Here is a 10,867-nt window from a genome sequence, read left to right as displayed (position 1 = left end):
ATGACCCGTAACCTGTAAAAACATGACCCGTAACCTGTAAAAACATGACCTGTATGTAACCTGTAAAAACATGGCCTGCATGTAACCTGTAAAAACATGACCTGTAACCTGTAAAAACATGACCTGTAACCTGTAAAAACATGGCTACCTGTAAAAACATGACCTGTAACCTGTAAAAGCATGACCTGTAACCTGTAAAAACATGACTTGCAACCTGTAAAAACATGACCTGTAACCTGTCAAAACATGACCTGTAAAAACATGACCTGTAACCTGTAAAAATATGACCTGTAAAAACATGACCTGTATGTAACCTGTAAAACTGACCTGTAACCTGTAAAAACATGACTTGTAACCTGTAAAAACATGACCTGTAACCTGTAAAAACATTACCTGTAACCTGTAAAAACATGACCTGCAACCTGTAAAAACATGACCTGTAACCTGTCAAAACATGACCTGTAAAAACATGACCTGTAACCTGGAAAAACATGACCTGTAAAAACATGACCTGTAACCTGTAAAAACATGACCTGTAACCTGTAAAAACATGACCTGTAACCTGTAAAAACATGACCTGTATGTAACCTGTAAAAACATGACCTGTAACCTGTAAAAACATGACCTGTAACCTGTAAAAACATGACCTGTATGTAACCTGTAAAAACATGACCTGTAACCTGTAAAAACATGACCTGTAACCTGTAAAAACATGACCTGTAACCTGTAAAAACATGACCTGTAACCTGTAAAAACATGACCTGTAACCTGTCAAAACATGACCTGTATGTAACCTGTAAAATCATGACCTGTGACCTGTAAAAACATGACCTGTAACCTGTAAAAACATGACCTGTAACCTGTAAAAACATGACCTGTAACCTGTAAAAACATGACCTGTAACCTGTAAAAACATGACCTGTAACCTGTAAAAACATGACCTGCAACCTGTAAAAACATGACCTTTAACCTATAAAAACATGACCTGTATGTAACCTGTAAAAACCTGGCCTGTATGTAACCTGTAAAAACATGGCCTGTATGTAACCTGTAAAAACATGACCTGTAACCTGTAAAAACATGACCTGTAACCTGTCAAAACATGACCTGTAAAAACATGGCCTGTATGTAACCTGTAAAAACATGGCCTGTATGTAACCTGCAAAAACATGACCTGTATGTATCCTATAAAAACATGACCTGTAACCTGTAAAAACATGACCTGTAACCTGTAAAAACGACCTGTAACCAGTAAAAACATGACATGTAACCTGTAAAACCATGATCTGTATGTAACCTGTAAAAACATGACCTGTAAAAACATGACCTGTAACCTGTAAAAACATGACCTGTATGTAACCTGTAAAAACATAACCTGTAACCAGTAAAAACATGACATGTAACCTGTAAAAACATGACCTGTAACCAGCAAAAACATGACCTGTAACCTGTAAAAACATGACCTGTAACCAGTAAAAACATGACCTGTAACCTGTAAAAACATGACCTGTAACCTGTAAAAACATGACCTGTATGTAACCTGTAAAAACATGACCTGCAACCTGTAAAAACATGACCTCTATGTAACCTGTAAAAACAAGACCTGTAACCTGTAAAAACATTACCTGCAACCTGTAAAAACATGACCTGTAACCTGTCAAAACATGACCTGTAAAAACATGACCTGTAACCTGCAAAAACATGACCTGTAACCTGTAAAAACATGACCTGCAACCTGTAAAAACATGACCTGTAACCTGTCAAAACATGACCTGTAAAAACATGACCTGTAATCCATCGCTGAATGAAGATGCAATATGGTGATGCATGTTTATCGCTGCAGCACGTGTACGACTGGGACAGGAAGTTTAAAAGTGGAGTGTCCAGTGTGGCAGACGCTGCTCGCTCGGACCGGCCTCACACAGCTGACATACCCACATAGCCACTTTTTTGAAATACCAACTTCTGTCCTGGAAGTCCTTGGTGTCATTGTGTTTTATACTTCTCCCCCCCCCCCCCCCCCACCCCCCCGCCTCCTACCCCCAAGCCCTCTCCCTCCCACACATCTCCCTGCTCTCAAATGTGTTGTGTTTGTGTGCTTCCCCTTCTCTCCCCATCTTGTCTTCCGCTCCCTCTTTTTATATATTTTGTTTGTCTGTTTGATTTGTTTGTGAAATAGATGTTAGCTCTTTCACGAGCCTCGATTCTGTATACAAAAAAATAATAATAATAATCTATCTATAATTCCAGTAATCTCTGTATGTGTGTTTGTTTGTTTGTTTGTTTGTTTGTCTGTGACCGCTGTTTCTCGACAACCACGGGTCCGATATACTTTAAACTTGCCAGGTATATTGCTGGGGACCCGAGGATGTGCCTTTTCAAGGTTTCATATTAATCGGACAATTACTTACCGAGCTATGTCCAAAAAACGATTCAACCAATCAGAGAGCAGCGAGCTATCGCGTGTGCCGAACGTGGCGAACACACTCTGCCTCAGACGGCACATTTGAGAGCGTATTCATTTATTTCACGTTGGCAAACTATGTTGGCGTTAAACTATGTTTTAAAACTAATTAAAACTACTTTGCGATTCATCGTAACTGCGATTCGTAACTGCCGTTCGCTTTGGCTTTGCGAATGGACCAAACCATTTCATGTAAATAGAGGGGGGGGATATAATTTTAGATATAGATATAGTACGGGCATGCCCTAGTAATAATAATACCAGAAATAGTTGCAGGAGTTGAGCAACCTAATGGTCCCAGTCCTAGTGGAATCCTGAGCATGGATTCCTTAGCATAGAGGAATCTATGCTAAGGGAAAACCGTCGCATTCGGCTGGATGAAGTGATCTCCAAATTGAACATTAGCCATGGATCAGCACACCATATCATTCACAACATGCTGGGGTTCCGCAAAGTGTCTGCAAGGTGGGTGCCGAGACAACTCGCACTCAAACTGAAAGAACAATGAGTGGCCACATGTGAAGAACTTCTACCACGTTACGAAACAGAAGGTGACGCTTTCTTTCAGCGCATAATGACTGGGGATGAAAGCTGGGTCCACTACTTTCAGCCAGAAACGAAGAGGCCAAGCAAAGAGTGGCGCCATTCAACTTTACCGAAGCCCAAAAAATTCCACACACAGCCGGCCGCTGGAGACGCTCTTCTGGGATAGCTGAGGCCCACTTGTAGAGCATTACATGCCCAGAGGGACCACAGTCACCAGTGCATCATTCTGCAACCTCCTTAAAAATCATCTGAAACCATCAAGATCAAAACGTCGTGCACTACTCACTACCGGTGTTTTGCTGCAGCATGACGATGCACGGCCCCATACTGCCCGCGCTACATCTGCAACAATCGAGGACCTGCATTTTGATTGTCTTCCTCATCCACCCTACTCGCCAGACCACGCCCCTTCGGATTACCACATCTTTGGGCCACTTAAAGAGGCGCTTAGTGGAACCACTTTCTGATCTGACGAAGAGGTCCAAGGTGCACGAATGGCTCCGCAAGCAGCCAAAATATATTTTTTCTAGAGGCATCCAGACCTTAGTAAAGCGCTGGAAAAAATGCATTGAACGCAATGGAGATTATGTTGAAAAATAACACAGTTGTTACACACGTACATGCAATAAACAAGTTGTGAAAAATATGCTAAGGTTACTTATTGACTGCCCCTTGTATGTGTGTGTGGTGCTGCACACACACGACTAGATTGCCAGAGAGGTAGGCCACAACGCGTTGGTACAAACAAGAGTCTTTATTAAGAGCTCACACTTCAGCACTGGGCGGGCTCGAACTTAAAGCCCGTATATATGTCCCGAGGCCACGCCTTGCCCCCGGGCGTGGCCGATCGGCCGAAAGGCGGGGCATGCCTTTCAGCTCCCCGCCGGGACGCTCGCGCCACCCACTGGTGCACGGAATTATTGTCCCTTGTCCCCGCCACACGCCCCCCCCCCCCCCCCCCCCCAGAATTCCCGCGCACCTGATGGGTGAGGTTGCGGGGAAGCCGGATGACCCGGCCGAAACGCCCCCTCGCGATGCGTGCAGGGCCGGGGGGTAGCGGGACGGCGGGGCTAGGGGGTGCCGGGGGTCTGACCGCCGGGGGGCGCCCTCGACGTGGAGGCAGAGCTGCTTGTGGGGGGTGGTCCAGATCGAGGTGGGCCGGCTTGAGGCAGTCCACTGAGATACGATCCGGGGCATCGCCGATGTCGACGGTGAAATATTTGTCCCCGGTCTCCAGCACGTGGAAGGGCCCGTCGTACGGGGGCCGTAGCGGTGCCCGGTGGGCGTCGTGCCGGACGAAGACGTACTCTGCCGTGCGAAGCTCCGGGGCGACCTGGGAGGACGGGCAACCGTGGTGTGCCGTCGGCACCGGGGCGAACCTCGGGGCGGTCTCCTGCAGGGTGGAGTGCTGTTGCGCCGCGGACCAAGGAGCCGTGGAGTCGGGGATAAATTCGCCTGGTACCCGCAGTGGTTGCCCAAAAACCAGCTCTGCCGAGGACGTGCGCATGTCGTCCTTGGGCGCCGTCCTGAGGCCCAGCAAGACCCAGGGGAACCTGTCGGCCCAGCTGCCGTCGCGGAGGCTGGCCCGGAGCGCGGCCTTCATCGAGCGATGAAAGCGCTCGCCCAGGCCATTGGCCTGGGGGTGGTAGGCCGTGGTGCGGTGCAGTTTTACGCCGAGCCCTTGCGCCACCGCGCCTCAGAGCTCCGAGGTGAACTGGGGGCCGCGGTCAGACGAGATGTCCGAGGGGGCACCGAACCGGGCAACCCAAGTGGCGATGAAGGCCTGCGCCACATCAGCCGCAGACGTCGCCGCCAATGGCACGGCCTCCGGCCACCATGTGGTGCGGTCCACCATGGTGAGCTTCAAATCACGTCAGGGTCACCAGTGTGGTGCTGCGCACACACGACTTGATTGCCAGAGAGGTAGGCCACAACGCGTTGGTACAAACAAGAGTCTTTATGAAGAGCTCGCACTTCAGCACTGGGCGGGCTCGAGCTTAGAGCCCGCATATATGTCCCGAGGCCACCTATTGCCCCCGGGCATGGCCGATCGGCCGAAAGGCGGGGCATGCCTTTCATCTCCCCGCCGGGACGCTCGCGCCACCCACTGGTGCGCGGAATTATTGTCCCTTGTGCCCGCCACATGTGTATACATATATATGTTGGAACCCATCTGTGGATCGGTCCCATCGGCCGATGGGTCTGACCCGTTTGCGGATCCGCAGATGGGTCGCCCATCGGCCGATGGGCGACCCATCTGTGGATGCACGAGAAATGACAATGCAGACACCATCGGCCGATGGGTCTGCGCCATCTGCGGATGTGTTGTTCGGCCGGGTCAGACCGGGTCATTGGGTCTGCATTGTCAGACCCATCGGACCCATTGTCAGATGGGTCATTGTCAGACCCATTTTGTATGAATGTTGAGTATGTTATGTAAAGCTTTACTAAAACTGCCATGTATCTGTTAATTACAAAATGCATTGACAAAATGTATAAATAGATGGGTAGAAATAGATAATAAAACATGTTAAAATCATCTCTGTTAAATTCCTACCACATGTAATTCCAATGACTGTGTACCTGATTGAAGAGCACCATTCTGTCAACACATTCCTTCAAGGTGAACAACACATCCGCAGATGGCGCAGACCCATCGGCCGATGGGTCTGCATTGTCATTTCTCGTGCATCCACAGATGGGTCGCCCATCGGCCGATGGGACCGATCCACAGATGGGTTCCAACATATACTACATCTATTGTGCTTAAATAATGTCTTGATCTTGCTGTTATGTTTCATATTTTTGGCTATTCCTTTCCATTTACCCTTTTGGCCTGCCTAGTTATTTTCTTAATCAGCAGAGGATGTTCTAATAGTGTGGTATGAAGTAATGGAGGCCTTTTCACCCCTCAGCCCAAATTTGGCTAAGGGGTATTGTCGTCACGGGCGTCCGTCAACTTTTGGTTTCCGTCAATTTCAAGGAGAACGGCTTGTCCGATTAAATCCATTTTTGCAGTGTGTGTTGGGGTTGAGTAGAGGAAGGTTCCTTTCGAAAATGGGCGCGCTGCGATTTTCAATATGGCCGCCACGGAAGCCATTTGAAATTGGTTTCTGTCAATTTCGAGCAGAATGGCTTGTCCGATTAAATCCATTCTTGCAGTGTGTGTTGGGGTTGAGTAGAGGAAGGTTCCTTTCGAAAATGGGCGCGCTGCGATTTTCAATATGGCCGTCACGGCAGCCATTTTGAAATTGGTTAAGTCAATTTCGAACAGAATGGCTTGTCAGATTAAATTCATTTTTGCCGTGTGTGTTGGGGTTGGGTAGAGGAAGGTTCCTTTCGAAAATGGGCGTGCTGCGATTTTCAATATGGCCGCCACGGCAGCCATATTGAAATTGGTTTCCGTCAATTTCGAGGAGAACGGCTTGTCCGATTAAATCCATTTTTGCAGTGTGTGTTGGGGTTGGGTAGAGGAAGGATCCTTTCGAAAATGGGCGTGCTGCGATTTTCAATATGGCCGCCACGGTGGCCATCTTGAAATTGGTTTCTGTCAATTTCGAGCAGAATGGCTTGTCCGATTAAATCCATTTTTGCAGTGTGTGTTGGGGTTGAGTAGAGGAAGGTGCCTTTCGAAAATGGGCGCGCTGCGATTTTCAATATGGCCGCCACGGCAGCCATCTTGAAATTGGTTTCCGTCAATTTCAAGCAGAACGGCTTGTCCGATTAAATCCATTTTTGCTGTGTGTGTTAGGGTTGAGTAGAGGAAGGTTCATGGGTGTGCTGCGATTTTAAATATGGCCGCCACGGCAGCCATCTTGAAATTGGTTTCCACCATGCATGGGCTGAGGGGTTACGCCCACTTTGCGGTGCTATTTACAGACTTGGCATTTAATATGGAATATTTTTTTTTCTTGACTTGGGTTTACTTTCTGAACTCAGTATATCAATCGGGTGAGTTTCTTTTACCCTTCGGTGATGTCTTTGTTGAAAGAACCATGTCACTGATTGTCTTTCGCAGCAAGAAGTCCCCCCCCCCCTCCTCCCCCTCCCACGCCTCCTGCCCCCTAGCCCTCTCCCTCCCACACTTCTCCCTGCTCTCAAATGTTGTGGTTGTGTGCTTCCCCTTCTCTCCCCATCTTGTCTTCCGCTCCCTCTTTTTGTATATTTTGTTTGTCTGGTTGATTTGTTTGTGAAATAAATGTTAGCTCTTTCACGAGCCTCGATTCAGTATACAAAAGAAAAGAAAGAAAAAAAGGATTCTCTCACAGGTGGCGTGACAAAATGTAAGGACAGGTACATTTGACGATTGGCTTCACAATCGGGTATATAAGGGTTGTTGCGTTCTGTATTAGTGGAATACAACTGCTGCACATCTACAAAAGTTATTGCCGCTTCCTCTGGAGATGGTCCGTCAACTTGACAATGCTGTTTGTCATGGAGTGGTGGCTTTACGAAATTCTGGCATGAAACAGCGTGCTATTGCTCGGCAGTATGGCATCACTCAAGGTCAGGTGTCAAAGATCCTGAAACGAAATGCTCAGAGGGTTGTCCCTACTCCAATACCGAGGCCAGGACGTCCACGCAGAACCACAAGGAGAGATGAACGTCAGCTGCACCGGTTAGTCTGCAATGGCCGTACCAAGTCAGCTAATCGGCTTAGGGCTGAGTGGCAGCAACTGAAAAATGTGCCTGTATCCAGAAGGCTAGTCAACCAACGACTGGTTCAAGCAGGCTATCGTGCCAGGCGTCCCCTGAGAAAGCCATGCCTGACCAGACAACACAGCCAGCGCCGATTGCAGTGGGCCAGAGAGCACCGTCAATGGCAGCCAGGACACTGGAATCACGTGACCTTCAGTGACGAGTCTAGATTTCTGGTCTATCATCAAGATGGCCGCGTCCGAGTGTGCAGACAAGTGCATGAAGCCCACAACGAAGATTGTATAGTGCCAAGAGTCCAAGCTGGAGGTGGTGGGGGTGACCGTTTGGGCTGCTTTTCATGCAGGGGGCAAAACTGACCTGGTTGTTCTGAATGGAAACCTGAACCAGTTCAAGTGCAGGGTCATTCTGGAAGAAACATTGCTTCCATTTGCTCGTGCAGCCTTTCGAGGAAATTTTGTCTTCCAAGATGACAATGCACAGTCTCATCGTGCTCGCATGATCCAACACTTTCTTGCTGACCGTGGTGTAGAGCATATGGAGTGGCCTGCCATGTCCCCGGATATGAATCCGATAGAGAACCTGTGGGCAGAATTAACGCGTCAAATCGACAACTTGGACCAGCAGCCTACCTCTGTGCGTGAATTGCAGCAGACTATTGTCACTGCATGGCAAGCAATTCCTGTCCAAACCTTGGCAAATCTCGTGAACAGCATGCCTCGACGTGTACGTGCTCTCCTGAATGCTCATGGGGGTTACACGAAGTACTGAACTGTAATTTTACTGTCCGTAATCCCAGTCATAATTTCGCTTTTGTTGAAATTTTTTTTGGCTAATGTGCAAAATAAAGAGATACTTCTGGAAAACGTACAGATGTTTAAGACAGTACTGTCCGTGAATTGAGTTCGATATCAGTTTACATCACTTTCAAGGATCAATTTATTTGCTTCGAAATGTCAAATGTGGTTTTTGTTTCTTTTAAAGGTCACATTAACAAAATCTAGAATAATTTCAACATAATTCCAATGAACTTTTGGTTCTAAGTCATCTTGAAAAGTAAGTTCACCCCCACAAAAAAATATTCCATATTAAATGCCAAGTCTGTATTATAACTTGGGTGTCGAGGCTCATGGAAGAAAAGAAAAACCGAGGAAAAAGGATCAACAGACAAAGTGTGGCGAAAAGGAAATGCTGAAGGAAACATGCACCGCAGCACAATCTCAGCTTGCATCCATTCAAGCGGAGGAATCCAAAATCCTCATGTGACTCAACAGAATGTTGAGGTGCATGGCCTGTTCCTCTCCCACCACATTTCACAAGTTGCTGGCTTGACAGTTGTTTAACACCTCATTTCAGGTCTCACCCCACCTGTCGTCTTGAGTCTATCCATAATGAGCCCGACTAGGCAACATTTACTCAGCGAACAACCCAAACCTGGTCACTTTTCCCAAATCAGGCTAAATTCTCACCTTCGACCTAACCTTCTTCTCTCGATTGGGGAATTGCTTCCTTCAGTCTGTCTAATTGTGTTATTATCTCAGCTCCTTTAAAATGACAAGCCATCGCTGTCTCATGTTATCCCTAATTCCTATTCCTGAATCTTTAGTTTTTCAGACTCTTCTGTGCGCCCATGTTTTCCTACATTTACCCTGATTTGTAATCCTTGCCACCTTACATCTTCCTTATCTACTCGATGTACTCGGTTTCCTTATCCCATCTGTTTATGTCACCAAATGTTCATTCATTCTCCATTCCATCGATCTCGCTTGTACGCCAACTCCCTCTACTCTGCACTGCTGTGTCAACATTACCTCTCTATCATTCAGCTCTTCCACAAACCTCAGTCTCTTAAAAAAAAAAAACATGAGGAGTGGAGTTGGAGGTGAAAGGGGGATTTGATCTCATTGGGTGTATCAAAGCACTCATTGATATCGGGAGATAAACGGGAGGAACCATGAAGTAGTGGTGGGAAACAAACTTGAAATCGTGCAAGAAAAAGCTCAAGATGACAGACTCGGGAAGGCAGTTCCACATGCGGGTGATTGAAGAGGGAGACGAATGGAGGCGATTATTAAACCGCGACTTAGAGATGGAGTGTGGGTTCATGAAGAGTGTACATAGAGGAGAGAGAGTGGGAGGATCAAAACGAAAAGTAGGTGGGAGGATCTAAGACTGCTCGGCCACAAACCTGCCTTCTGTGAATGAGTATCAGATCGTGAGATTTGGCCTCCTGCAGCAGAGATGCCAATGACAGAAGGGAAGGGGGGGCACCAACAATGCAACAGCAGCAACAGTTCATAGTGCAACATAATATGGCTCCTCACTTTGGATGTAGGCCTCGTAACACCGTTCGTAAACCGAGGAAAGACAGCCAGGCAGAGAATTCCACTGCGGCGGACATCTTGGAGACTTGATGTGCCTAAGACAGGTTATATCGGATTGTGAGAGCCAGGATCTCCAGGAGCTGACCACAAAAACAAATTTGGGGATTATTCAACTTGTGATTATGGAGGGACGAAATCAGTGTGGGACATTCTTGCGAGAAAAGACATGTTCCAGGAAGCTGCCCACTTGATTATTTTCTCGTGGTTGGCAAAGAGGGATGCTGCCACAGGTTGCTTCGCAGATGGGTGGAGGGAACAGTCGGTCCTTCAGAGAACGGAGTCAAATTGCATGATGATATGATTGGGTTTTCCAGTGATTATGGGAAATCATTGAATTGAAATAAGAACAGGTATACTTTGAAAACCCAATATAAAATATACCCTGAAACATGGGGGATGGGATGGGTGGATTAAAACTCCAAACCAAAAACTTGGAATTTAGCCAGGTATCGGCACAAGCTGACATCGTTTTTGAAAGGTACCTTATGTTATTTAACGGGCCAAAAGCAGAATGGACAGGTGATTTAATACTCCCTTTCAAAATCCGACGTCTCGTATGATGCAACTGACGAACGAGGGGGATCGCTTCGTACTTTGCTTCGTTTCACTCGGAAATGCAACTCGAACGAGCAGACTCCCTGTGACCTGTCCCATCTGTGCTGTTGTCCTGGAACACGTGTTTGAGTGGGCTTCCGTTGCGGGACTCACACGGTCAGGTCAGATAGGGGGTCAACGTCAGACTGGCCAGAAGAAGGCGAGCAGATATCGAGTTTATGGAAAACAAGAAAGCAGAAGACCGGCAGGGAGCGCCATTGTC

The sequence above is a fragment of the Myxine glutinosa genome, chromosome 2, assembly GCF_964187855.1.
Source record: "Myxine glutinosa chromosome 2, kmMyxGlut1.1, whole genome shotgun sequence".
NCBI classification, from domain to species: domain Eukaryota; kingdom Metazoa; phylum Chordata; class Myxini; order Myxiniformes; family Myxinidae; genus Myxine; species Myxine glutinosa.
The sequence above is the reverse complement of the archived record's forward strand: the minus strand, read 5'-3'. Positions refer to the sequence as shown.